The sequence below is a fragment of the Spermophilus citellus genome, assembly GCF_964194105.1.
Source record: "Spermophilus citellus genome assembly, chromosome: 15".
NCBI lineage: Eukaryota > Metazoa > Chordata > Mammalia > Rodentia > Sciuridae > Spermophilus > Spermophilus citellus.
In genome coordinates, this window is record NC_138195.1 from 95,412,955 (window position 1) to 95,440,909 (window position 27,955).

Consider the following 27,955-nt stretch of genomic DNA (forward strand, 5'->3'; position numbering starts at 1 on the left):
CGGTGGCAGGTGGCACAGAGGGAGGACAGGGACTGGTTCTGCTGCACAGTGGAGAACAAGGGCCATGGTTGCAGCGCCAGGTGTGGCCCTCGGTGTTTCTAGCTTCAGCTCCCAGAGAAAGTGGACCACAGTGTGCAGAGCCCTGGCCCTGCGGGTGACAGACAGCGTCCAGCTCTGGTGAGGAGCAGGGGCAGGCCGCCTGGGCACAGGGTGGCAGCAGCCCAGGAGCATGTGGGGGGAGCGTCCCCATAGCCCCCCATTCCCATAGAGCACTGTCTACATTTTCAGATAATTCAGTAAATTTTAAAATGAATCATGATGAATTATATAGAGCTGTTTAATTTTTCTTACATTTTTGTGTAAGAAAAATCATTATTTTTATGAGCAGATTTTATACACTATTTAGATTTCTTATCTTGTAGCGTTTTATCATGAGCATCTCACAATGCTACTGAAGAGTTTACAAGACCATTATTTTTTAAACGTTTATTATTTTCACACATGTCAGCCCTATTGAGGTGTAATTGGCGTATGGTAAACTCACACATTTAGAACGTATGATCTGGTAAGTTCTGACAGGTGCACACCTGTGAAGCCACTCCATCACTGTGCCGCCAGCGGGGTCCAGCGCGTAAAGCTTCCACTGTCCCCGGCCCTCAGCCCACGTGCCCTAGTGCCTGTCCCTGACGACCCTTTCCTGCTTTCTTCCAGCATCTCAGGTAGATGGAACCAGAGGGCATGACACTCTGGCTCCTTTCACTCGGAATACTCACTTGGAGGTTCCTTCCCGCTGTTGGGAGCGCCCCTTTGTTCCTGCCGAGGAGTGCTCTGTGGTGGGGATGTATTCTGCCTTTTTATCCACGCCAGGGCTCAAGGATATTCCAGTTGTTTCCATTTTTGGCTATTGCAAATAAAGCTGCTGTGAACATTCATGTGCAAATATTTCTTGTAAGAAAACACAAAAAACGACTTCATATCTTGAGAGAAAAGCCTGTGAGTGGAGGGGCTGGATCCAGTGGTGTGTGAAGACTTGCCCAGGGCTTTCCCCCGTGCTGGTGCCATCTTGGATTCCCTCAGCAGTGGGAAGGGCCAGTTCCTCAGAGGCCCCCAGGCGAGGTGAGCCTCCTTCATTCCAGCCCTTGGAGTGGGTGTGGGTCATTCTTGATGTGGCTGTAATTTGTCCTTCTTAATGACTGATGATGTGGAACATCTTTTTGTGTGCTAATTTGGCACTGGTGTCTACACTCTGTGCAAAGTGGCTTTATTCTGCCCACTCTTTTTCTGACTTTTGCTACTATTGAGTTTTAAGAGTCCGTGTATATTTTGGATATGAGTCCCAGGTTTATTTCTGGTATATGCTTTGCCACCATTTCCTCCAAGCTGTGCCTGCTTGAGTGTCTATTAAAGAGTAGAAGATTTGGATTTTGATAAAGCCCCACTCACCAATTCATTCCTCGTGGACTGTACTTAGTGTCCTATGTGAGGAAATCTTGGTCTAACTCAAGGACAAAAGGTTCTTTTCTTGTGAAGCTCTGTGATGCTAGGTTTTCTGTTGAGGTCTGTTATCCATCGCCTGGGAAACATTCTGTTCATAGCATGAGTAGAGACTGAAGTCCTTGCTCTGGGATCATCTGTTGAAAACTCCACCCTTTCTCTAGTTAACAACGTGGCCGTCTGCGATTTCAGGAATCTGTTTTGCACCTTCTGTCTGACTGTCTTTCTGCCAGTGCCACACTGTCTTGACGGCAGAGCCTTCACGAGGCCCAGAAGCCAGGCGTGAGGCTCCTCTGGCTGTGTTCTTCCTCGGGGTCTTGGTGGCTGTCCCCGGTCCCTTATATTCCAGGTGGCTGAGAACTCAGCACATTTGTTTCTGCAGATAAGCCCACTGGGATTTTTATTAGGATTGGTTTGGGAAAGCATTGAGGTGCTAACCACATTAAGTTTCCCAGCCCATGTACAGTTATTTAGGTATTTAAAAATCTCAGAACATTTTTGAATTTTCAATGTGAAATTCTCTCACATCTTTTGTTAGATTTATTTCATATTTTATATAATTGTGAATTTTTAAAATTTCTGTTTTCTATTGTTTGTTGCTAGTACAGAGAAAAATATTTGAACTTTTATACCACAGTTTCTTTATCCATTCATCTATTGAAGGGCATCTAGGTTGGTCCCACAGTTTAGCTATTGTGAATTCAGCTGCTATAAACATTGATGTGGTTGCGTTACTATAGTATGCTGATTTTAAGTCCTTTGGGTATGGACTGAGGAGTGGGATAGCTGGGTCAGATGGTGGTTCCATTCCAAGTCTTCTAAGTAATATCCATACTGTTTTCCAGAATGGTTGCACCAATTTGCAGTTCTACCAGCAATGTATGAGTGTGCCTTTTCCCCCACATTCTTACCAACACTTATTATTATCTGTATTCTTGATAACTGCCATTCTGACTGGAGTGAGATGAAATTTAGAGTAGTTTTGATTTGTATTTCTCTAATTGCTGGAGATGTTGAACACTTTTTCATATATTTGTTAATCAATGGATATCTTCTTCTGAGAAGTAGCTATTCAGCTCTATATCCCATTTATTGATTGGGTTGTTCATCTGCTTTTTTGGTATTAAGTTTGTTGAATTCTCTATATATCCTGGAGATTAGTGCTTTATCTGATGTGCATGTGGTAAAGAATTTGCTCCCAAAATGTAGACTGTCTCTTTACCTCATTGATTGTTTCTTTTGCTGAGAAGAAGCTTTTTAGTTTGAGTCCATCCCATTTGTTAATCCTTCATTTTATTTAAGAATATGCCAGATTACCACTAGTCAAAACGGCTGGAGAGGTTACCCTCATCCTGCAGAGAATTGATTTCACAGCAGAGTCTATGGCTGGAGATAAAGAAGATATGGGTCCCTCAGAGGCCACTCGAGAGGGGGAATGGCTGCGGTGCCATCTTACCACTGGACTTCTGCTGGGCATGTGCCTTCACACTTGCAGTGGGTTTCTCACTCTCACCTTGTTTTATAAATGCCACCTGTTGAAATTTGCTTTCTGGTTAGGGACTTGGATGCACGTGCTCCCTGTGATTCTTGCTGGGCTGAAGTCCATCCTGTCACCTCCTGTCCTGACATCAACCCCCTCTGGTGTGGGCTATGGTGTTTTTTGAGGTCCACTTCATGTCCTCGCTGGCTTTTTGGCCAGAACTCTTTGTCTTGTTGCGTGGGCTGCTGCCCAGGGTCTAGGCACGAGCCTTACCTCTTCACCGTTGGGCTCCAGGTGCAGCCGTGTGCCTCATGAATGCCACAGGGACCTCTGTCAGCACCCCCCCAATCCTTCCTCCTGGCCTCTCTGCTACTCGGTGATTCATGGTACTCATGTTTTTGTAAAAAGCGTTCATTTTTTTTTTTTTTTAGAGAGAGTGAGAGAGGAGAGAGAGAGAGAGAGAGAGAGAGAGAGAGAGAGAGAATTTTTTTTTAATATTTATTTTTTAGTTCTCAGCGGACACAACATCTTTGTTGGTATGTGGTGCTGAGGATTGAACCCGGGCCGCACGCATGCCAGGCGAGCGCGCTACCGCTTGAGCCACATCCCCAGCCCAAAAGCGTTCATTTTTAAAAGAGATTTAAGTAACAGGAGAAACGGGAGCATTTGCCTGGGTGGTGGCCATTCCTAGTGTTCTTTGTGTCTCTCTGCTGCCACGTTCCTTTGGAGTGAGGTCTGCTCTTGGGTCAGCTGGTGATTCTGCCATCCTTCGGTCCCCAGGGATTGGCCTGAAGGTTCTTTTGCCTTTGTTTTGAGAACCTCTTTCTGCCAGGCATGGGGTTCTCGGTGGGCAGCCTTGTTCTCCCTTTGTGGCCTTTCTCTCTGCCTTGACCTGTGCAGAAGTTGGTGTCTCCTTGTGCTGCTCCTAGGACGCCATGTGTCTGTCTCCTCTGGCCACCGGGAGGTCTTCCCTTCTCTCCGCTCTCAGCCACTTTGATCATGCTGTATCTTCAGAGGACTCTTCTGCACATTCCCTGTGAATGTGGTTTGTCGAGCTTCTAGGATGTGTAGGCTTGTAGTTTTCATCAAATTTGAAAAAAATCACCCATTATTTCTTCAAATATCTTACTTATCATTATTTCTTCAAATATCTTACTTATCATTATTTCTTCAAATATCTTACAGACATGGGGCTGTTTAAATGGCTCCTCAGCTCACTCATGCGTTGTTTGCTGTTTTTAAACCAGCAGCCTTTCTTACGGTCACGCAGCACTTCATCTCATACAGGTTTTTTAATTTGGTCAGATGGACATGGGGGTGGTTTTATGTTTATTGCTCTACTATTAATGTGACTGCGAAGAATGTTTTGGGGATAAAATGCTCCAATTTACCAAAAGCACAGATCCCGAGATGACTGAAGTTGCGATTTTCTTTAGGAGCTCACAGATTTCCTAATGGAAGGGTTTACTGATTTACCCCCCATGCCAGGTGTGAGCATGTCCCTCTCAGGTGCCCATTGTTCACATTACAGGTTTTAAAGTTACTTTATTCAAATGTGCTTTCCCCTGGGAATAAGTGTGTGCCCACTTGTGTGCATGTGTGTGCCAATGAATGTAAGTGCTCACAAAAGGAATAATTCTTTGCTTATTTGAAAAAATGCACCACAGAAACACCAAAGTGCTTGAATAGTGGTGGCGTTTTCTCGCATCCTCTAAGTTTATCAATTAGCTTGGGTTGTTTGGCACTTGTACCTCTATCTAAATGACACTGGGTAGTACTGGTTTCAGAGAGAAGTTAAATGTTTTAGATAAAATATCAGCAACTGCTGAGGTGATAACTGTACCTGCTCTAGCTTTGTTGCTGTCCCATGAGGGTAAGGTTTCATTGACTTTTGGGCACTCAGTATGTAGCACAGGCATCTTAATCCATTTCCAATGGCCCTGAGTGCTCCTGTGGTTTTTCGGCTTTGGAAATGGTTATTCGCTCTGTTGGGCAGTTGATGGCTCACACTTGACTGTTGACTTGATTTTTTTCATTTATAACATTTCTGCTATTAAAACATTTGATTTCCTGGGTGTAGCTTGCTTGGCTTTCCAAGATTATTTGCTAAATATTGTGGTGATATTTTTTGCTAGTGACTTTTATGTTAGCTATTTTTGTTGAGACCTTATTACTATTATTATTATTATTATTATTATTATTATTATTATTAAATGTCTGGGTTTTTGCTGACAAGTTTTAGTTTTAGTTTCAAATATGTGCTTTTCCTCCTCTTTGTTACCTCTTGACACTAGGATCATGTTTGCTTTCTGCAATGGATCTAGCAGTTGTCTGTAGGTTGGGTGTTGGCTTCTGTGCCTTTAACATAATCTCTGCTTTGAAAGTTCGAAACTGACAGACCGCTGGTGTGTTTCCCGTGTTTCACTGTGGTTTTGGCTTCTTGGTCTACTCACGCTTTCCTCTCTTCAGCACGCTGGCTTTAATGGTTATTTATCTCAGTCTTTCTCTTCTTCCTGGGTGAGCGGTGGCCTCATGAGTGGCTGAGCAAACTTCCCTGTCCCACAGACTTGGGGCTTAGTTGTGAGCCCCGCCTTGGACAATGGAATGGGGGGGGGGACAGCCCTTGTCCACACTGAGGCTTTCTACATGCTTAGAACACTGTGGGTGGCCTGCTACTTCCAGGGGATCATCACTACTTCAGCCACAGGAGCTGTGGACACAGCCTGCATGCCCTGGGCCCACCCAGCTGTGCCTTGCCGAGTTGGCAGACCCACAGACCCTGGTAAGAAATACTGACATGATAAGCTACTGAAATTTTTCAGTTATTTTGCAGCACTGGCATGAAACAGCTGATTAGAACTATAGTTGATACGTGTACGTCAGCAGTTGATAATTTCACTGCATATCAATTGGTTCCCCTCCCTCCATCCCTTCTTGGAATCTTTAAAGCTGTGGATTCCATGTTGAAGACTTGGGCCACAGTTGTTCTGGAACGTGATGTTTGTTGTGTGTTCTACACAATCTGTGTGGCATTTTACTTTCTTCTTTTTATTCTGATAATTACTAGTTATTTTTTCTCCTGAAAGCTTAGAGTTTTGCTCATTGTTGTTGGTGACACAAGCCTTATTATTAATTTTAAGTTTTAGTCTGTCCTCAGATACTATGATCCATGTGGTTTTTGTTTGTTAAATTTTGCTGATGTTTTCTTTGGCACTTGGACGTGTTAATATTTATACATATCACATGGACTTTTTCCTTGCTTGCTCCTCTGACACACGCCATTCCTACGCGGTTGGTCACGGAGTGATCATGGAGAATGAAAGCTCCTGGTTCAGTTGTGGTTCTGTCTGCTCTGTCTGTGTTTAGGGTGCTCTTCTCTTCCATATTTCCACAACAAGGTCGCATTGTTTTAGGGTGACTTTCCGCAACATAAAGTAATCCTCTCAATGCAGTGCAAATTTTTCTAAATTTATTCTTTGTTAGTAAAATGATCATTTCTGCATCCATTTCCCCATTTGTCCTCAGATCCCTATCCATCTTTTTATTTTGAACATTCTACTTCATTTGTTTTAGACATGTGGTTTGGAGCTTTTGGCTTTAACTTACCCTTTAAAGGCTGTGACATTTCTGCCACACACGGTGGCTCACGCCTATCCTTCTAGCGACTCAGGAGGCTAAAGCAGGAGGATTGCAAGTTCAAGGCCAACCTCAAAACCCTGTCTCCAAACAAAAAAATAAAAAGGGCTGGGGGTGCTGCTCAGTGTAGAGCACCCCTGGGTTCAATCCTCAGCACCAAAAAGCAAACATGAGAATCTTACAACAACTCAGTTACTCATTCCTACTTGATCACCTTTTTTGGTCATTTGATTTGTCATTTCTGCTCCTTAAGTGAGTTTGTTCCTGTTTTATTTTAAGGATGGAGAATAGACCTCATTTGCCTTCATCTCCTCAAATGACGTGTCAAGCTTAAACTGTGCTGATTTTTACAGTTGTGCTGAACCTGGTTTCACAATGTAGTTTCCTGCTGTGCTTCTTCATAGAACAATGAGGCCTTTCTTGGGAAGCTCATTGTTTGGTGCCTTCTTTTCTCCCGCTGTCCTTGCCGGGTTCATTAACTTAGCAGGAGACTGGGAATCTTTGGAAAACAACCTTCCTCCTTTAACAAACCCTCTCTGAATATATGATGCTTTCCTAAGGTGGTTACAAAAGCGACTCGGCCTTTAGGCAGATCACCATGAGTCAGTTGGTGATCGCCATGGTTGTTCATCAGCCTCTCCGTCTCTAGGTGCTGGGTTCTGGTTTGTTTTTTGGTCATCTGCATGGCAGAACAAGCTTCCGGTGGCCTCGAGTGCTGGCCTCTTGTTCTGTTGCTTCACCTGTTAATGAGCCATGGCCTCCCACCAGTGGGGTCTTCGGGTTGGGGGAGCCAGAGACGCCCGTTGCTTTCCCTTTGGAGACACCGTTTGTGCTGTTCTGAGGGCCTAGCTCTGTTGCCTTAACTGTGTCTCTTCCTTGTTGACCCCATTCTGAGGCATTCTGCCCCTCCCTGCCCCTGCCCTGTGGAGACGGCTCCACTCCAGTTTGTGGTTTGCATTTTCTTTCCTGCCGGTTGCCTCTCTCTTCTGCTGCTCTGGTTTCTTTATTGTAATTCCCTCTTGAATCTTATTGGAAACCCAATGACATTTTATGAAACATTCTGGCTTTCGCTGTTGTAAACACAGCTCAGCAGAATCTTCCAACGCCCTAGGACAGTGTCCTCCATCTTTGAGGCTGCAGGATTTCATCCTGGGCCACGTGTTAAATTCTATTTTTGTTTCTCAATCAGAGCCCGTGGGGTGTGGATTGAAAATGTGGCCCAGCTCTCACACTTCACCCCTGGATCTGGGCAGGCCCTGGTGTCCCCACTAGACTGTGCTCCCTGGAGGTGCTTTGGGGACGCGACATGGTGAGCTACGGGAAACACCTCCTCAGCACTCCTGGTGTCCCCCAGCAGGCCATGACAGGCAGGAGGCTGAGGCGAAAACCTGGCTCACAGTGTCTGAGACTCGCGGCTTCATGGGGGACGCTGGGGCTCCTGGCCTGGAGGGAGGGGCGTCCCCTTCCTTGGCGCCCGCCTGGGGGCTGCTCACTGCCAGGCAGATGGCTCCAGCCTCTGGCTTTGTCCCTGGGTCAATCATGAGGCTGCCAGAGTCAGAGGGAAGGCAGCCAGAGTCCCCGGGGCCAGGGCTTCTCAGGAGGGGCTTTGCCTCTGTGCCTGGTGGGTCTAGTTGCAGGGGAGCAGGGGCAGCCAAGGCCTCTTCCGGCTTTCCTGTGTGTGACACTGAAGGTGGGTGGTTGGGGCAGAATGTCATTCCCGTGTGTGCCTTTTGTCACCTTGTTCTGAGAGACGCTGGGGAGTGGGTTGGCAATGACAGTGATGACATCACATTAGCAGCCTCGGGAGCTGGCCCCAGCTGAGTCTCAGGGTGCTGCTCCACAAGCCCTCTGGGGTGGGAGTCAGTTCCCAAGGGTGCCCATTCTGGGCCCAGAGGGTGCTATCTGCTAGGTGCTTCCTGGGCTCTAGGGTAAAAACACTTTCCTTTTTTTCCATTTGTGTGTTTTCTTGTTATTTAAGGAAGCTCACTCAGACATGGTGTTTCCATGCCCTTACTTGGGTATCCGTCACACTGTGTGATTTCCATGAGGCTCTGAGGGTCTTTTCTGGGAAGGGAGAGGCTGTCGGGTTGTGTCAACCTCTGGTTAGCTGTTCTCCAGGAGTGGCCCAGTGTCGATCTGGGTCACACATGTGCTTAGCTCTAGAGGGACAACAGACATGCCTGGGGCTTTTGGGGCACCTCTGTGGGAGGTGACAGATGCTACTCAACAAAGCCCCTTGGGAATGCCTGCTGGGGGTGTGGTTATGAAAGCTTGGGATCTCTGGTCCTTATGGTGTTGGGAGTGTGTGGGATGCTCGGTAGATTGTGAGGGGCTCTGAGGATGCCGGGGGATGCAGTGGGGAGTCCATGGGGACTGCAAGGCACTGATGTCTGGCAATGTGCCTGGTGGTCCTTCCCGGATCTGCCTCCATGAAAAGCAGGTGACACTTCCTGTGTTCCGCAGATGGGTGTCCTCCTCTTTGAAGTAAAGACACTGCAGGTGCAGAGGTCATTGCCTCCCAGAGTCCCACATCCAGTCAGCCATGGGCCTCCAGACCAAGGAATGGGTTGGGTTAAGCGGCCACTTCCACTATTGAAAATGGGGGAAACCAAGGGATCATGCAAAGTGATGGGAAACACTTCTAATTCATGCATGAAAAGAGGCATAACTTTGTTAGGAGACAGCAGAGTTAGCAGGGCCGGGGGCTTTCCCACAGGCAGAATAATCTCCTCACTCCTTCAGAATGTGTCTCCTCCATTCATCTCTAGATGTGCAGTTTTACATCTATTAGACAATAGACAATAGTCTTTTAGTACTCCTCTAATTTCTCTCATGCTTTTCCTGTGAAAAGGATCTTGCTTTTATTCAAAGTAAATGAGATGTCCACTTAGTTTTGAGAAGCTGGCCACCTAAGGTGAGAGCAGGCTCTTGGGATTCGGGCAAACAGCCCCTGTGATTTGGTTCTGTGAGGAAGGGTCCTCGGAAGGCCAGGGCTTTGCCTGTCTGCACAATGGCGGTCCGCTTCATCGTACCCTAGTCACGGCCCCACTGCCTCCATTCAGGGCTGCAAGGTGACCTCACTGGGGGAGAGGTGGCCTTCCGTGTCTCCTGTGTGCTGGAGGAGACTCCTGCTTCTTTTTGTGCAGCAGGGGATGGTCACGGCTGCTCATGTGGAGATGCTCTTGCTCCCACTCTAGCCTGTTTAGGATGCAGCTCTGTGAGGCCATTAAGATGTGTTGTGGGGAAACGCGCTGCGCGGATCACTTTGTCAAGACTCCCGTTAAGTAATTGCTGCTATCAAGGTCAAATGAGATCTCACTTAAATTAATTACAACCACAAGACCAAGACTAGATGTGATAAAATTATTATTTTCTCACCTTTACAGTTCTCCATAGGCCTGGAGGGAGTCCAATTAGGACTTCAGGGAGGGGAGGGATTCACGTCTGTTAAAATTAAGCTTGCATAGAACCGGACAGAACATCTGTTAAATTGTGATTAGCCAAATTTCCCAAATTTCATTTGGACTGGTGCTAAAAAGACATGTTTGCCAAATAATGATCAAGACAGATGCTCCAATTACACAATCGTATTTGCAAAAATAGTTTACTTAAAGGCAAAATGTCGTTGGATAAAATGAAAGCTAAGTGACATGTAGCCCCATTTTTCACCGTAGTGAGCGGTGGGGAAGTGCCGCGATGTGCGTGGATCTCCATGGCATAGGGGGGTGTTTTTTGGTCTGAACACAATGTTTTCATTGCGAATCACATTTTTGACAAAAATCTCCCCAGAGACCAACTCAGACCCATAATGTGAAATAAATGCATAGAAACAACCGCACATTCTGTGACATAAAATTAGTAGCTCCATGTCTAAGTCCCATGAAGTGACCACAGAGAGCCCAGCAGCTCCTGTCGGAGATGTAGAATTTGAACTCTGAACTCAAAGCTGAGTGATGGTGCGCCAGGCGTGCCCACAGCTGATGGCTTCCTCCACAGTGGCACCTGCCAGGGGGCTCAGAAAGGAGCTGTGCTGCAGGGTGGCTGGCTGGAAACACTGGGCTCTCACCCTGCCCACTGCTGGAGGGATGAGGTTGGAGAGCTGCGTATTGGACTTGGGCTCACAGCCGGCTCCTGCACCTGAGGGTGGCCCTGGGTCTTGCAGAGGGGCTGGGGAGACACCCTCTGCCTTGTGGGCTCTGTAGAGGGTGAAGAGCTCCCTGAGCTCCCCCTCAGCCTGGGGATACTCCAGTGTTTCCCAAGGATTTGCTGTTCCTTTGTTGGGTCCAGTCTGGGAGGAAACTCCAGCAGGCCTTGGGCCTCCGGACAGCGCCCACGGGTGTGACTTTACTGGGAAGGTAAGAGCAGAGCAGGCATGTCACAGCATTTGCCCTCTTCTCCAGCTTTCTGGAACTTCTTTGGTCCCTAACAGGGGTGGAGGTAGTGGCCCCTGTGCTGGCAGGTCATGGCTGGTTCAGAAAGGGGGGCCTTCAGGCTTCTCCCCCACACACTCTGGCTGGCCACGTGACCTCTTTTTTGCTGGGCTCTGATGCTGGTGCACAGGGAGGGAGACACCTGGAGCGATGGCATGCTGGGGTTTGGATAGCTGCCTGCTCCAGGCACCAAGGGAAGGCAGGGGCCGTGGGTAGCCCAGGGTGAGCCTGAGAAGCTCCATTGTGTGACAGAGCCTGCTTTTCCCCATGCTGATGGTGGCGGCACCCACGGTCCTGTCGTCCTATCAGGAAGTCACGGTTAATATACGCACAGCTTAAATCGAAGGTAGAATGGGGTGGCAGGTGCATCTGTAGCAACCATGAGTGCACTTCACTGGATGCATTGTCTGAAGCTTAGTTCTATGGGGTAGACACTGCCTTCTCAGAAGGGCAGGTCTCTGGTGACACTGGGGAGCCGCAGAACAGCTGCCCCAGGGAGGTCAACCCTTCTGTGGCTTCACTGTCTCCCCGAGCCAGTGACCGTGGCTTCTCCTTCCTCTGAGAGGTCAGAGTTAGATCCTGGCTCAAGTTTGATGCTTTTTAAAAAAATCACTTATTCTAAAATGCTTTAATTAAAGGCATTTGACAACTCTTCAGAGAATAAGAATTCAAGTGAATTTCCAATCTCGAGCTCACTGGGCTGAGCTAACCAATTCTGGTTTCATGCACTATTTCCACAAAGTGCTTAAATTATGATTCAGCTTTACTTGGTGGGCTTTAGAGCCACCGTGTTAATGGGAACGAAGTCCCAGCTGCCGTCGAAGGTAATTAGATGGGGAGAAATCAGCCAGGCTATTTTGGGGTTGGCCAAATATTTTGAATATGTGTTAAACAGTGATAATCAACTTTATCTTAATTGCCTCTGCATTAAGTTAACAGGTGATTAATATCATGCATATAAAATTTTGCTCAGCAAAAGATCATGACAAGAAGAGTTTAGGAAATTACTATGGAGGAGGGAAGGAGCCCAGGTTGTTGCCACTCAGTCCTCTGCAAAATCACATTCTTGATCTTGTACCTGACCTCAGGAGGCCCCCTGACGTCTGTGCTGGGCTCTGGGCAGCATCTTCATGAAGGCTCCCTTTCTTCCCATGCCCCTACCCAGATCTGCCTCTCCATTCTGGGCCCAGCCCCAGCAACACCATAACCCACCCCCTTGCTATAAAAACCACCTGTGTGTCTCTGCTCGTTTAGGGGGCTCCTCCATCCTGAGCAGTATCAGGGGAGGGTCTTCCTGTGCCATCACCCAAATGCCTGGGGATGCCCTCAACATGGAATGAGAGCTAAGAATGATCGAGAGGCTGTGGAGAGCTCGGACACTCACTCACGTGTCCCAGAGCCTGTTCCGCTGCCTCCCAGAGGAGAGGGCAGACTTCCCAGCCTGTCACGGGCCACGCCAGTGCTGGCTCAGGCCTGTCAGTGTCGTCAGTCCTCCTGTGGGACCCCACCACCGCGGTGCTTGGAAGGTTCTGACTGGAAGGAGAGCTCCCTGGAGCAGACTTCACACCACTTGCGGGGAACTTCTCGATGGCTTTCCTGCAGTTGTTTGGATCTCAGACGTAAAGACGTGAAATTTGTCAACTATGTATTTGTGGGCCTGCTACTGGTGGGGCAGACCTCCTCCAGGCTAGGGTTGTTGGACCCCGAGGAGATAACTCACCTTGTCCCATTTGCTGTGGCCCGAGTGCTTGTCACTCCAAATTCATATTTGGAAATGCTCACAGCGGTGATGACACTAGGAGGTAGGGCCTCAGAGGTGACTGACCCTGATGTGGCTTCCTGAGTGGGAATAACCCCCTTTGACAAATAGCCCTGGGAGCTCATCCTCTTCTTCTGCCACACGAGGGCACGGTGGTAAGAACAGGCCTGTGACCTAGAAAGGGGTCCTCACAGGACACTGAATCTGCGGGTGCCCTGGTCTTGGACTCCCTCACTACAGAAATGTGAGAAGTAAATTTCTGTTGCTTATAAGTCGCCCCTATAACATGGGTGTTTTGGTATTTTGATATAGTCATTTGAACAAACTAAAATACCTTTTATCACGAGTGCTTAGAAATGGGAAAAGAATAGTTTTTTCAATAAATGTTGTGGGAAAACTTAATGATCACTTGCAAAAGAACAAAACTGGACCCTGGGCTGCATTTGTGGCTCAGTGATAGAGCACTTGCCTAGCACATGTGAGGCACTGGGTTCCATCTTTAGCACCATATAAAATAAATAAATAAAGTTATTCTGTAAAAAAAAAAAATGGATCAAACATAAAACTCAACATAAAATGGATTACAGACCTAAACGTAAGACCCAGGTCTGTAAAACTCCTGGAAGAAAACACGGTGCCATGGTGTTTGGTATTCACACCAAAAACTCAGGCAACAAAAGAAGGGCAGGTGGGACCACATCAAACCCAGAAGCTTTGTCAAACAAACAGCCAACAAGTCCAGCGGCTTCCCATGGGCTGGAGAGGACGTTGGCTAGCCACGTTCTGATCAGGAGGTGACCCCAGATATGAAAGGAGCTCCCGAAACTCATGGCAGAGAACCCAGGTAGCCTGATTAAAACATGGGCAGAGGACCTGAAGAGGTGTTTTCCCAAAGGAGATGTGCAAATGCCCAACCGGTCCACGGAAAGGTGCTCCACGCCACTGGTCATTAGGGAAAGGCAAGTTGAAACCACTGTCAGGCATCGCCTCACCCTGGGGCGTGGTGACTCTGGAAACAGAGATAACACAAGTGGAGAGGGTGTGGGGGGAGGGAGCCTTGTGCTGAGAGGGAGCAGCATGGAGGCTCCTCAAAGAGTCCAAGGGAGCCACATATGGCCTCTACTGCACCCAGAGCCGGGGGACCCAACACCTCAGTGAGGTAGCTGAGCTACGTGTTCACGGAAGCGCTTTTCACAGTAGCCGAGACATGGACACGACCCAGGTGCCCATAGGCAGGTGAGTGGATAGGGAAAGTGGGAGCTATGACAGTGTCCTTCAGCTTTAGAAGAGCAGATCCTGCCATCCCACAGGTGGGGACGTGGAGCCCTCGAGGACACTACGGCATTTGAAACGAGCCGGGTGTAGAAGATGACTCTGATGAACTCACTCCTTGCTGGAATCAAAAGAAAGTAGAGCTGGGCACGGTGGCGCACACCTGTCATCCCAGCAGCTCCGGAGGCTGAGGCAGGAGGATCTTGAGTTCAAAGCCAGCCTCAGGAACATAGTGAGGCCCCAAGCAACTCAGTGAGACCCTGTCTCTAAATAAAACACAAAATACGGCCAGGAAGCTGCCAGGGCACAAGGAGGAAAAGTGCTAACATACCAGGACCAGGATGGCTCTGTGAGCTGTCACGGGGAGTCCTGTGGTTATCTTCTCAGTTGTGGCCAGGTCAGGGGGAGACAAAGGCTATCATGGGCAGCCCTGGGGCAGAGCCATAGGCAGGCAGTGCCACTTCAGTGTCTCCCCTCCACCTTTCCAGTGGGCTTCAATAGAAGGAAGCTCTGGGCTCCTCTCGATGAACACAACCTGTCTATCTAGGTTGTCTATCCTGTGCTCCTGCCCCCGCCTGTGGCTCTCGGGCTGCTCGCACCCAGTGGCCAGGTCAAGTAGAAGTCTGACGGTCGAGGTCTTCTCCCTTCTCCCCCACTTCTGGGCAGACTAGGAGCAGAGTTAATTCATAATATGAAATGTTTGTTATGCAAATCTAATTTCGTAACTGTCAGCTCTTGTTTGCCAACATGGCAAGTCTTATTTGTTTCTGTTATAAAACCAAATCCCTGAAACTCTGAGTTCTTAATATTTTGAAATTTCAATTTCTGTGCTGCGATCGTATCTGTGTCTGCAGTGGAGTCTGCGTGCGGAGACTTGCTGATGGGAGCAGAGAGCCTCTTCAAGGGGGGAGAGGTCCTTAAACCTCCGCAGGAGTCTGATGCGGTTATTTCTTGAGAAGAGTCATTTCCCTCAGTGCCAAGGCCCTTGGAGGAGCCCGCCTGCACTTCCCTGGGCCAGGCCAAGCTCCAACGGCGACCTGTGCTAGGTCTTGAGGTTCTGAAAGTCCTCGAGGTCCCTGATGGGTGAGCCATGGAGGCCAGTGATCTGGAGGCATGTTTGATAATGTTTGTAAATTTTAAATTATACTTTGGGCCAGATAAATGTACCTATTCAACCTCATGGCAAAGCTGTAGGCATAATCAGGGGTTGCTTCCAGAGTCTTTGAGCAGGACTTTGGGGTGCACTGTCTCCTCAGCCTCCCCTCTCAGGACTACAGCTGAGCAGCCCCTCCCCGGGCAGTGAGGTGGGGTTCACAGAGGACGTCAGCACACAGTGCCCTGAGGACCTGACCACGATGGAAAGGCTGGACCCTGGGACCCAGGTGGCCTGGCAGCTGTGTAGCCACCTGCAGGGTCCTAGGGACAGTCTCCCTGCCCCATCACATCCAGCCATTGGCTCCAGTGCTGCTTCAGCCGATTCATCTGGTGTCCTCACCAGGCTGATGTGCCTGGGGGTTAGAGGAGAGGCAGGTGCAGGGTCCATGAAGAAGGTGTGGGTACCTGCAGGAGGGAGCCTCTAGGTTGCTTCCTGGTGGGCATGCCATCTGTCCCCATCTCCCTCCAGGTACCTCAGGGATGGACCATGGCAGGGGCTCAGTCCTTGTGAGTGGCCCACGGATGCATGTAGCTGGCTTCAGTCTCTGGGCTGGCTCTCCACAGGGGAGCCCAGGACCCAATGGACTGTTAACTACACAAGTGGGAGTTCCTAGGAGGCCCTGCAGTGAGGTCTGTTTGACAGTCGAGTGTCCTCTTTGTGATTTTGCCTGTCACTCTTTAGCAACAGCAGAGCCAATCCCTATCTCCCAAGCATGCTTAATCACTAGCAGGGTCAGGAGGCGCCATGAGTTCAAGGCCCTCCATGGTAGGGGGGCAGTGAGTGGGGTGACAGCCGAGAGAGGCACAAGACAGAGCCAAGCTGATGGAGTCCACAGCACACAGCTCAAGGAGACTGGCCCGTGAGGCCAGGTGGGCGCCTGAGGCACTCACTGCCGAGACCAGTGTGGCCAAACGACATTGGCAAGGGGCAATGGGAGATTAGAAAAATAGACTCATGTACTCAGATTTTGAAGATAACTTCTGGGATTGGGTGGAGCGCTCCTCTGATGGAGAAGAAGGTCTAAAGAATTACGCCAGCAATCTTTATTTATAGATCTCATTAATCAGATTAAAGACTATGCAAGCATAATCCTTTGTATTCATGAAAGTCACAGAGTTAGCAACATCATGCAGCTTATTCCTCAGTTACATTCTACAATTGCAATGTGCAATGTTGGGAGCTTCGTGTAGCTCTCAGGAAAGTCCATTGTTTAAAGTTAGTTATGCAGGCAGGTTCAGGAGCAGCAGAGTGGGTGAAACATTGCGGCTGTCTAGCAAGAGAGTTCCTCTATGCCCAGGAGCTGAGTGCCTGAGATCAAGGTGGAGGCTGATAAGACTCTAGCTCACAGCCTCCTCATGCAGGGCATTGCCATAGCAACTAGGCATCCTGCACCTTTGCACAGAAACTTTCCCAGGCACCAAGCATCATGCCACAGCCATGAGGTCATCAGGGGCCCCAATGTCAGACACTGCTCCCCCATTCACTGTCACTCTTTCCACAACTCACTGCCCAGCTGTGCATCAGCCTGCTTTGCATGTGTCCTGAGGGTCCTTTTGTCTTGCTCTGTCCCACCCCCGTGAGGCAGGCCACGATATTTTCTCCTTTTGATCCAGTGGAGACACACAGATAGATGAGCCCTGCTAGAGGTCATTCAGCTGACGGTGGGAGAGGCAGGACTCCACTGGGGTCCCACCTGCCCATGCCCCAGTTCTCCATTGCTAAGCCAGAGAAAGGTGGGGTCTGGATTCAGGAGAATCTGGCCTCTTCTTGTGAGGTGAGGATGCCTAGGCCCCTCACCATTGTGAGTGTCTCCTCGAGATGGGTGGGGACCAGACCAGGACAAAGGCCTGGAGCCCTGGGCTCCCGCTGGGTGGTGGGTGATCTCCAGGTGACTCTGAGCTCTCACTCAGTCATGAATGGGAATTTTAACCTCTGGCCTCTGTGTTGTTACCAACGGAAGAGTAATGTGTTGGTGGGAGGGAACATGGGCTAGACATGGTGACCTCAGAGCACATTGGCATCCACTCTGCCTCCGTCGCTAGCCTGCATATCTGCCCCTGTTATCACGTAAGTAGGGTCCCCCTGCTAACATTTAGCAGTGGCTTTTGGAGGATTTCACACAAAGCAGACACGGATCATGGGCTCTGCTTTGTGGCCTGGGAGCGGGGGCCCAGGGCCAGGGTGTGGCAGCTGGTGGAGGTTGCTGCTGCTTCTCTCCTGCTCCTGATTTCCCATGGTGGCCGCCTGATGCACCCTGTGGCCAGCCCTGAGGAGGCCAGGGAAAATGGGCAGCAGTGAGGAGTGGTGTTCCTCCCACCAAGAGGGCAGGGATTCTGAAGACACAGCTTGGGGAGGGAGGGTCCTCCGTCCAGTGTGGGGTGGGTGCTTCCTTCTCCTACCACCCGTCTGCAGAGCCTGGCCCTCAGGCTCCTGAAGGGCAGGCACAGAACTCACAGTAGACCTAGGATGCTGGTGGCCACCTGCTCAGCCCATGGCAGAGCAGCCCTCAGCGGCAACACATGTTGGTCTTTGGAGTCAGGACAAGGGAGGGACGGACGAGATTCTAGGATTTGGGATCCTGGTCTAGTTTGGAAGACTGATTACCTCAGGCTGAGCTTGTCTGGGCTTGGAGTAGCTTCCTTGGTAGCAAGTGACCTAGAGGGAGGAGGGACCCTAGGATCCAGCACCCTTCCTCTGAGACCCTGCATGAGCTCCCTGGCCTCCTGACCTCTCTCTTGTCCCTTCGCAGACACTCACTCTGCCTCCCTTTGAGCAGGAGCCATTGACCTGCTGGCTCAGGCCTGCGTGGAGGGACAGACAGGGAAGCCAGGGCCGGGGGTGTCTCTGGCTCCACAGAGCCAGGTGAGACAGGCCGACTTTCAGCAGGCCAGTGTCCGCATCCTTGCGGGCCTGGGAGGGCTCATTCGGCTTGTGCAGACCCTTCTTTCAGGGGAACAATAAACCCTCATGTGTGCTCAGCACACCAGCAGGTCCCTCGTTCAATACATGGTGCCAGCTCTTCCTCTGACTAGGCGCTGGTCCCGGCCTTGAGGACAGACCAACCAGCAAGGCAGGCCACCGAGGTCTCCCAAGAGCTGGGCAGCAGATGGCATTCTAGTCCAGATGGTGACCCCAGCTGCTCATACAGATAAACCACCAAGCCTCACCAATAAAAGTGTATTTCTCACCCTGCCACTGCCCTGTGTATTGGGGGGCTGCTCCATGCGGTCATCCAGGGCCCCAGGCACTGTCCATTGTGGAGGTAGTCAGTGTAACTCATCAGAGAAGGAATGGAAGGGAGTGGGGATCACTGGGGGGTTAGGGTAGAGCCTGGAAGTAGAGGCCCCCTGAGAACGGGCGGAACAGACCACAGGGCCCACTCCATCCAGGCCTCAGGATGCAGAGAGCTCAGGGATGGCCTAGAGCAGTCAGCACTGCCCTGTGACCCTCACTGCCCCGTGAGAGGTGACTGATTCGTAGCTGCTCTGACTGCCCTATTGTTGAATGGCAGGAGAGAGCAGAACACCAGGCCTCAGGTTCCTCCAGAATGTGGATGGAGGCTTGGCAAGGTCTCAGGGCTCTCAGGACAAACAAGCCACTGCAGGGAGAGAGCAGGCAGGGCCCACGGTGGTGACACCCTGCCAGGCAGGACAGAGCCGGGCACAGGGGGAAGGGCCAGTCTCTGTCCTGGGCGAGGCATCTTCTATTCCATCTCTGGAACGGCTCTGTACCACTGTTCTTTTTTCTGTGTTTGTTTTATGATTTGAAATTTTCTTTAGAAATTTAACAGGCTTGGTATGTTTCTTTGTTTCACTGTTTTCCTCTGTGCATAGATTACATGCTTTCAGCAGCATCTGCTGTGAATTTTAATTACGATGCTCAACTCAAAGGGAGCCTCACAAAGCAGCCTGTGTCGTTAGCAGTCCAGGGCCATGTTGACGGCACAGACGGAGGTTGCAAAGTGCGTCAGGAGACTTGGAAGCCAGACAAAGGAAATACAATCCAACAGTCCTCCCCTTGTCTCACCGCCTCCTTGTTAAGAGGACTCTGTAGCAAGGGACCGCTATGCATAAAATCACATTTGGTTTATGTTTTTAGCCAATAGTCGTCTTTTGGTTCTTTAAGGCAGCATCACAGAACCTCAGCACCTTTTAACGTAGCAGTTGTGGGATTTGTAGTTGGACAGAATGAAAAGCGCCTTTCTGTGTTTGGCTTCTTCAAGCTGCAAAAAAATAAGCTTATAAAATGTCACAAAACTGGGCTGCTGCTACTTCTGAAGACTTCTGGTTTGGTGCACGGGGTCCCTTGTGGTTTGCCCTGCCATTGCCAGGGGCAGATCTGTGCATAGGCTGGAGCATCCTGCTCCTCTGGCTGAGTCAGGCCAGGCTGCTGGTCCACCAGGCCTGGGTCCAGTTCTGCTGTACATTGGTGGCCCACTATGGAGCCCGTTCTCGACAGAGCAGATGTGTCTCCTATCCTTGTCGTATGAGCAGCACCATGACTACATTCTATTTCAGAAGCAAATTGTACTGATCGTAAACTGTAATTATGTGGTAATTATTTGGCTGCCACTGTAAGTATCTGGGAGCTGTCATTTACACAGTGGAAATCGTATCTCCTGAAGCCCTCTCGCCAGGCTGGCCCTGGGTACCTGGGCTTCCAGGAGGAGGCCTCAGGTCCTGCCACCTGATGCTCTGTGAATGCGTCCTGGAGGGCAGGAGCAAACCACAGCACTGTCTGAGCTTGGGCACCCCATCTGTGCGGGGATGCGGCTGATCCTGATGCTGCGGTCTGGTGTTTGCCTCTGGGGGTTGGTACTGTACTGGCACTGCTACAAGCCTGGCTAAAGCAAGTGTTAGGGAATATTTATCAAATGGCATTTGACTTTCTGCTGGGCATATCTTAGCCAGGGCACCCATGCCCAGTTCCAGCTCTGGATAAAAATATACCTGACACAGGCACTGTCTAGCCCTGGGGTCATAAAGGACAGTGCCCCCAGGCAGGGCTGGGTGGGTGCCAGTCATCTTTGCTGATCCTGCCAACCTCCCGTGGGGCTGTGCCTCCTTTACCTAATGAGATTGGATACCTGCCAGGTCTTTTACACAGAGACTTATCATAGTAAGGAGGCTCAGTGCAGGTTAGTGTCCTACATGCCTGGCCTGAGACAGGGCAGGGGTTGGCATCCATGGCCGTCTACCTCAGGGCCCAAGTGGGTGGTGACCTTGCCTCTCTGCCTTCTAGTGATCGGGACTCTGATCTTTGGGACCATCCATCTCCAGGGACAGCAAGCCCTCATTGCATTGTCCCTGGCTCTTTTCTGTGGCCCCTTTGCTCCTCTGGGCCTTAGTATTTCTGCCTTGCTGATGCTGGAGGGCAGCGGAGGACCTCTGGAGTTGGGGATGCTGTGTTATTTCCTCCCTGACTTGTGCCACTGGAATTGTTCCTGGGACTCCAGGCATGTGATCCGTTATGAAGACCTGGTCTCTGTTCTCCCTAGGTGTCCTGCCTCCCCCTTGTAAGTCCTGCTTTGTGACTCCAGCCTTATTCCCTGAAGACACAGCTCTCTCTTTGACCCAGAGGAAGAGCCTGGTGGTGGAGGCCCACGTGTGATGAGCGTCCTGCTTCGAGCAGGGCACTTTATAGGTTTGGTGAGTAAGTTTTGACGTTTATCTCTCAGGGCTGCTCCTCAAGATGGGAAGGAATGAGGCAGGGGGATTTGGTTGGTCTATGCCCAGAAGCCAGGGAACCATTGAGCGATTGATTGGTCCCCTGACACCGCAGAGAGGGGTCCGGTCCTCAGGTTTGCTGAGCTGCAGTGCACGGGGGCTTGGTCTTCCCTGTGGGAGATGGCAGCCTTGTGCCTCTTTCAGAGTGGGACACCTCCCGGGGGACCATTCAAGCAGGGTGGGCAAGGACAGGCCAGCCCCCACCAGGCATGGGCCTCCATGGAGCTGGCTGAGTTGCTGGGGAGGGCGCAGGTTGCACACTGACCGGGGTGCTGGCACTGACCTGTGCTGTGCTGCCAGCCTGGCTTCCTTCATGCTTAGTCTCTGGGCCTGTTTCCACCCCAGGCTCGCCTGTGGCTGCCAGACCTGGCCCAGGAGAGCCAGCACTCAGAGGAATGCAGCTGCTCCCGAGCAGGCGCCCAGGTTGGAGGGCCCAGCTGGCCTCTTCCTCTCCCTGCTTGCAAGGCAGCTTCTCAGGGCTCCCTGGCCAGTGTCACAGGGGAATCTATGTAGGCAGCTGCTCCGACGTTTCAGGATGGAATAAAGGAGACCTGGTCTGGCTGTTGAGCTGAGGTGCAGTCACAGCCCCCGCTGCCTGATAGCCACCTGTGGTTGTGAGGCAGGCCCTTGGAAGACCCTTCCCCCACGCTGCCTTGCACAGGCCTTCCCGGCTCAGGCATCTGCAGCACCATGGCAACAAAGCAGGAGTTGTGCCAGGGCTTGACCCCAGGCCCTGCAGCTGACCGTGAGCGTCCATCAAGGACAAGGGTCATTTGGAAAAATCAGTCCATCCACTGAAGTGTAGACGGCATGCTCACATTGTCTCGATCAATAACACACTAGACCTGGTGTGGAACGTCACATCCTGAGAAACTGTCTTAGCAATTAGAGTTATGGTCACTGGAAATTGAAAGTGTGTGTGTGTGTGTGTGTGTGTGTGTGTGTGTGTGGTATATGGTGTGTTTGTGATGTGAGTGGGGTTGTATGTTTTGTGTAGTTTGTGTGTGCATGTGTGGTGTGTATGGTGTGTGCAGTATGTGTGTGTGTGTGTTTGGTGTGCATGGTGTGTGCAGTGTGTGTGTGTGTGGTGTGTGTGTACAGTATGTGTGTATGGTGTGTGGAGTGTTGTGTGGTGTGTCTAGTTGTATGTGTGGTGGTGTGCACTGTGTGTGCGTGTGTGGCCTGTGTGTGTGCGTGTGTGTGGTTCATATACACAGGATCAATATCCTGTGCGGAGGAGTGTGGTGGGTGAGGAAGAGCACAGTTTCCAGGATTGCTCTTACCCTGGGGTAAACCCCGGGAGAAGCGCAGGATGCAGCTCTGGGAAGAGGGCAGACACCGGAGCACCTTTCCTGGTTGCTAGAGAAGAGCCAGCATCTGCAGGTGGAGCACGGCAGTGGGGGGCAGAAGGCCTGGCTGCCTGGATCCATCTAGTGCATGGACATCTGAGGCACCAGTTTCACTTTAAAAATGCTAGTGTCGCTGGGCACAGTTGCACACGCCTGCAATCCCATAGCTTGGGAGGGGGAGGCAGGAGGATCAAGGGTTCATAGCCAACCTCAGCAAGGCCCTAAGCAACCCAGCGGGACCCTGTCTCAAAATAAAATAAGAAAAGGGCTGGGGTGTGGTTCAGTGGTTAGGTGCCCCTGGGTTCAATCCCTGGTACCTAAATAAATAAATAGATGCTGGTGTCGACAATGTGCCAGAATCTATACCCCATTCCAGTCTTTGAGTCCCAACACCTGACAGGTTGCCTCAGTCTGCAGACCTGGGATTAGGTGGCTCACGAGGACAGAGACATAGTGCCTACAGGCAGGGTCCAGGTGCTGGCACCTGGCCAGGCCTCCTTGCAGGTCGTCCCATGGTGTAAGGCGAGGCTGTGTGTGGGAACAGGAGGGGGTATTGGCCCTTTGGTCAGGAGGTATGGCCCTCAAAGCCTCATTACCTCTCGAAGGTCCCGCCTCTTGATACTGTTAGACAGGAACTGAATTTCAGGCTGGCTATGGAGGGAAAAAGTGTCCCAGTCATATCAGGGTCAATTTGCAGACTCTAAGGGCTCTGAGGTCCCACAGTCCCCACTGCTTCAGCCTGACCGAGAGGTGCAGAAGGTGGGAGTAGGATCAGAATGCACCACGGTGAACTTGATGTGGTTAATTTTTTATTTTTAAATTTTAGACTGGGGGCTGGGGATGTGGCTCAAGCAGTAACACGCTTTCCTGGCATGTGCGGGGCGCTGGGTTCGATCTTCAGCACCACATAAGATAAAAAATAAAGATGTTGTGTCCACCAAAAACTGAAAAATAAATATTAAAAAACTCTCTCTCTCTCTCTTCTCTCTCTCTCTCTCACTCTTTAAAAAAAATTTAGACTAGTTTCAAGTTTACAGAAAGTTTACAAAGATGTAGAATGTTCCAGGGTCCCTCAGTCCCGTTCCCTGTTGACATCTTACACTTCTGTACTCCTTCCTTGTCGTTAATTAAGTCCACACTTTGTTCATGGGTCCTTAGTTCTTGTGCGAAGGACCCATGAACAAAGGAGCCCACATTGCATTTGGCCACCATGCTCCTCTGCTCCCTGGGCTGTGGAGATCCTTGGACCTCCTTGCTCTTGAAGACTTTGATGGCTGAGGGGTTTGGAGCAGGGATTTTGCAGTGTCTCTCAGCTGGGATTTTTCTGAGGCTTTTCTCATGTGGGACTGGGGTTGTGGGTTTGGGGAGGAAGACCACAGAGGTAGAGTGACAGTACTTCACATCGAGGTAAGGGTTGACCCTGTCAGCTTGACTGACCATTGCTGCTGTTGACCTTGATTGATCACCTGGCCAAGGTAGTGCTTGCCAGGTTCTCCAACCTGTGCTCCTTCATGGGCTGCATATCTAATGGAGGAGATAGAGGTGCCAGTTCTGCAGCCTTCTAAGGCTCTGGACTCACAGGGTGGCCAGATGACCAGCATCACCAGGAGGGACCCCATGTCCTCCTGTGCTGGGCTGAGGAACTGCCAAAAAAAAATCCAGGGGAAATAACCTTCTTGTAAGAATGTGTCTGGCACAGTGAGGAGCGTCCCTGAAGCCCTCCTGTATCTCTGCTTTGGTCACTGCTGATGGACCAGCAGGACCACTTGTCCTGCCTGGCTGGGCCCATGGATCTACCCCCACCCTTAGGAGCAGTGACTTCCAGTATAGCAAAGAGATGCCAAGTGGGGAACTGTTGGTAAACATCTTCCATTCAGGTTTCTACTTGAAGAGTGTGTGTTTGCAAAGAAAATGTGCAAGGAACCATTTCCTTGTGACTGAGTACAAAGCAAGACTATTTTTATCAAACTATTTTCACACCACGCCCTTACAGCTAAGAGGGCCTAAATTTTGAAGGAGGCGTCTTATGCTACAAACATCTTCCTGCAGGAGCCTGGGGCAATGGGGACCCCTTCTTGCTAGCCCCAATAACTTGCCCAACATTTTGTGGACAGGAGACCCACTCACCTTTATGTCCACGCTCTTCCATCTGGAGCACTAAGCCACCTTCAAGGGCCAACATCCGTCCACCAGCAGGGAAGGTGGGCCGTGGCTCCTCAGGTCTCCCAGGTAATGTGGACATTCTGGCAGGTTTGTGAAAGGTCAGTTGCTTCTTTGTTGCTATATTTCATGTTAATTGTATCCCCCCCCCCAAAGTGTGTGGGGGAGGCAAGCAGACTTGAGTTTAGAGGGTTTGAAAAAATAACTGATAAAAAGAAGCCCAACCCTCCCAGCCTCCTGGAGGCCGGTGTGCACTGGTTAGAGCTGTGAATGCTGGGAGCCCAGGCCTGTGGAAGTACTGAGGATCCTAGGAACCACCGGATTTCACACCAACTCATTTTTTCCTCATGGTGCTGGGGAGTGAACCCAGGGCTTTGTGCATGCGACGTAAGCACACAAGCTCATTTTTGACATGGACTTCATTAGGACTGATTCCCATGGAGATGGCTTAACCTTTACAGGCTTTGTAATGTAACAAAGTAGCATTGTCATCCTGCAGCCTGTCTGGTGTCACATTTGTTTCCCCGTGTTGTAACCTAAACGCTATTTGAAAACCTCCCCCTCCCCCCATAGTTCTGCGGCTGGGCAGTCATGTGCCTGGGTGCTCTGCTCCACTGGAGTCTCTTCCCGGAGCAGGCAATTGCTTGTGACAGCTGGAATTTTCCTCAGTCCCGCGGGAGAAAGGATCCAGTATTTCATTGTTATTAACCTCCTGTTATTAAGTTCTCAACACTGTTGTGCAGCTCATCTGAGGTTTCTCACTTGTGAATATTAAGTGGTCTTCTTATTGAGGACATATTTTCCTTTTTATGTGCATTATGAAATCCCACATCCTGAGCAGCTGGGGGAGTGAAAGTGGCAGTCGGGGTCCTCAGAGGAGACCAGAGTGTGATCCGTACCATCTGCAAGGGTGTGGGTGTCTACAAGGCTGTCTTGTCCCCCAGAGCCCCATGGATAGGGCAGTGGGGACTCCTTTGGGTGGTGCAAGTGGGGGGAGCAGAGGGAGACAGTGTTGGCCACAGCAAGATCAGGTGTGTGTGTGAAGCTGAAGTGCAGTGACAGGACAGTCACTGTGTGGGCTTTTCCCCTGTGTGCTCTGTGGGCCTGGGATTCTGCTTCTGAGCCCCTCCTGCAGCCCAGGTAGGGTCACAGTCCTGCCAGCAAGGGGCATGGGCACCCAGGACGGGCATGCAGGAGGGAGCGTGCTTCCCGGCCTCTCCACCTGCCGCAGGGGAAAGCACTTCCTCACATTCCGTCAGGACTGGGACAGGAGGACACTGCTAATCCTCATCCAAAGGGGACCTGGGAAAGACGTGGTAAAGGTCATTCCCATTAGCATATCTTTTTCTATTTTGGTAACAGAAGGACGTCTTACATTTTTCAGTTGCTAAGCTATAAATCTTATAATCCCCACAAAACCCAAGTCTCCACTGCTCTCTAAGTACAAGGCTACAGGAGGTGTATAGGGCCTGGGTACCAGTGTGCATACTACCAGGATGGGGCATCAGGGAGCTGGTGCAATTCAGAGTACATCTGCGACTGCTGGTCTGGGTCAGCAGCAGAGCCCCTGCCTTAGGATGACCACCCATCTGGGTCTGCTTGGGCTGTGGATCCTTCCTCTGATTAATCTAGGAAACCATGATTTCAAAGCCTTGGAGGGAACAATTGCTATAGGGTCCCAAATACATTGGGGTCGTAAGAATTCATTGTAACCTCACTCTGATGTGGATGAATAATATGAGAGAGAGAGAGAGAGAGAGAGAGAGAGAGAGAGAGAGAGAGAGATCCTATCATTTTCTGTTCTCTCTGAGAACACCAGCAACTTGATTATAAAAAATCAAGCAAAGAGAAACAGGTATCATTGTGAAACATCAATTGATTGATTGGTCAATTTGTTTGTTCATTTGTTCTCCAAATGTTCGTCATATCTCTCCTATAGGTCAGGCTCTGTGCTTACACAAGGATAACGAGATTAGCACGACAGATGTGGTCCCTGCCATATCCGAGTTCTATCCACTGGGGGAAGCTAGACATTAATCAAGTAATTGTATAAATCACAGTTTAATTATAGTTGGAATAAGTGTGACAGAGGAAAGTACCATGAAGATAGAATGGGGAGCTGTAACGTCATTCTGACCACTAGGCACCCTGAGGAGCACGTTGGGCAAGGTCCCACAACACCTGAGAGCAGCTGAATCCAGGGTGCTGGGGACAGTTTTTACCTGGTCATCAGGCTCAGTAGTTGAGAGACAGGTGCTCTGAGTGTCTGTCTTAGGGTACTGTGGTTTTGCCTGGATGTGTCCCTGGAGTTGCATGACAATCTACCTGCTTGCCAACCTGGCCCTTGGGCATCTCCTGAGTAAGTGGTACATGGAGTTGTGCTGAGAGCGTGGGCTCTTCTAGACCATCTCATCACCTTGATGCTGAACATGTGTCCCTGGAGAACACCACATACTCAGGAAATAACACTGAGTCCAAGATTCTCTCTAAAAATAAATACTAGCTGATTGCCACCTGCTTCAAAATCATAGTTATAAAGTTAGAGCAGTAAGAACATTTATTTCCATAGCAATTTCTTTTGGAAAATAATCTGAGAAGGTTCTCATCCTATGAAAAGTGGGGCTGTACTTGAATTTGCCCTAGGAAGGAAGCCTGGGGGCTCCAAACGAGGGGCTGGTAGCTGACAGGTGGAGAGCCCCTGGGGCTGGGAGGCCCCTGGGTTCTCACCTGATGAGAAGCAGAGCCTCTTGGGTTGGGAAGATGGCTCTTGGCTACCAGCCCTCTCCCAAAGTGATAGGGGGTCTGCTGCTTTTTCTGGAAGAACCAGAAACATTTTAAAGCACATTCTAATCAACAGATGAGTTGAATTTTCATTTTAGAGACCAGCACAGTAGTGGGGAGCGTTTAGAAGTTGGAAGGACTTGAGGTCCTTGCCTGCACTTCTCTCCTCTCATGAGACAGCTGAGAAAAAGTGCTGGGGAGTGGTCCAGATGTTTCCTTGCAGGCCCAGCCGGCGTCCCTTTTCCACTGTGCACAAAGATTTTGTCACTTCCTTCTAAAAAGCCCCTCTCTTTTCTATTTTTAAGTGAAGTTTAAATCTGACTTTCTGCAGGGAAAAGCACAGCAGATTGACACCCCTGGTGGCGGGTAGAGGATCTCTAAGGAAGTCCCTCCCAAGCTGCTCTGCCCAGCCAGGCCCCGGCAGTGTGTCTCCCCTCCTGGAGGCCTGGGCTGGTCACTGCATGCTTGCTGGGGCACTAGGGGCACAGGTACATGCTGGGCCTTGGTGGCCACCTCGTTGGCTATGTGGAGAGAGACACTTGCAGAACCAGCAGATGAGTGCATGGCACACAGGCCTGGCATGCTCTGCTGGTCTGGCTGCCCACTTCTTCAGATGCCTCCTGCTCCGTCTCAGTGACACACCTGTGGGAGGTTGGAAAGGGAGTCTAGGGTCACATGCTTAAAAATGTGTGTTTTTTTGCCTTGACAATAG

The 27,955-nt window shown here is 50.2% G+C and overlaps 1 long non-coding RNA gene across 1 annotated transcript in view; it reads left to right on the forward strand.

The window, feature by feature from the left end:
- LOC308634647 overlaps window positions 1-27,955 on the forward strand; it is a 41,291-nt gene that overhangs the window by 6,677 nt on the left and 6,659 nt on the right. The window contains exon 2 of the long non-coding RNA XR_014019055.1: window positions 20,725-20,875. This is a non-coding gene — a long non-coding RNA (uncharacterized lncRNA). The remainder of the gene's footprint in view (window positions 1-20,724; window positions 20,876-27,955) is intronic.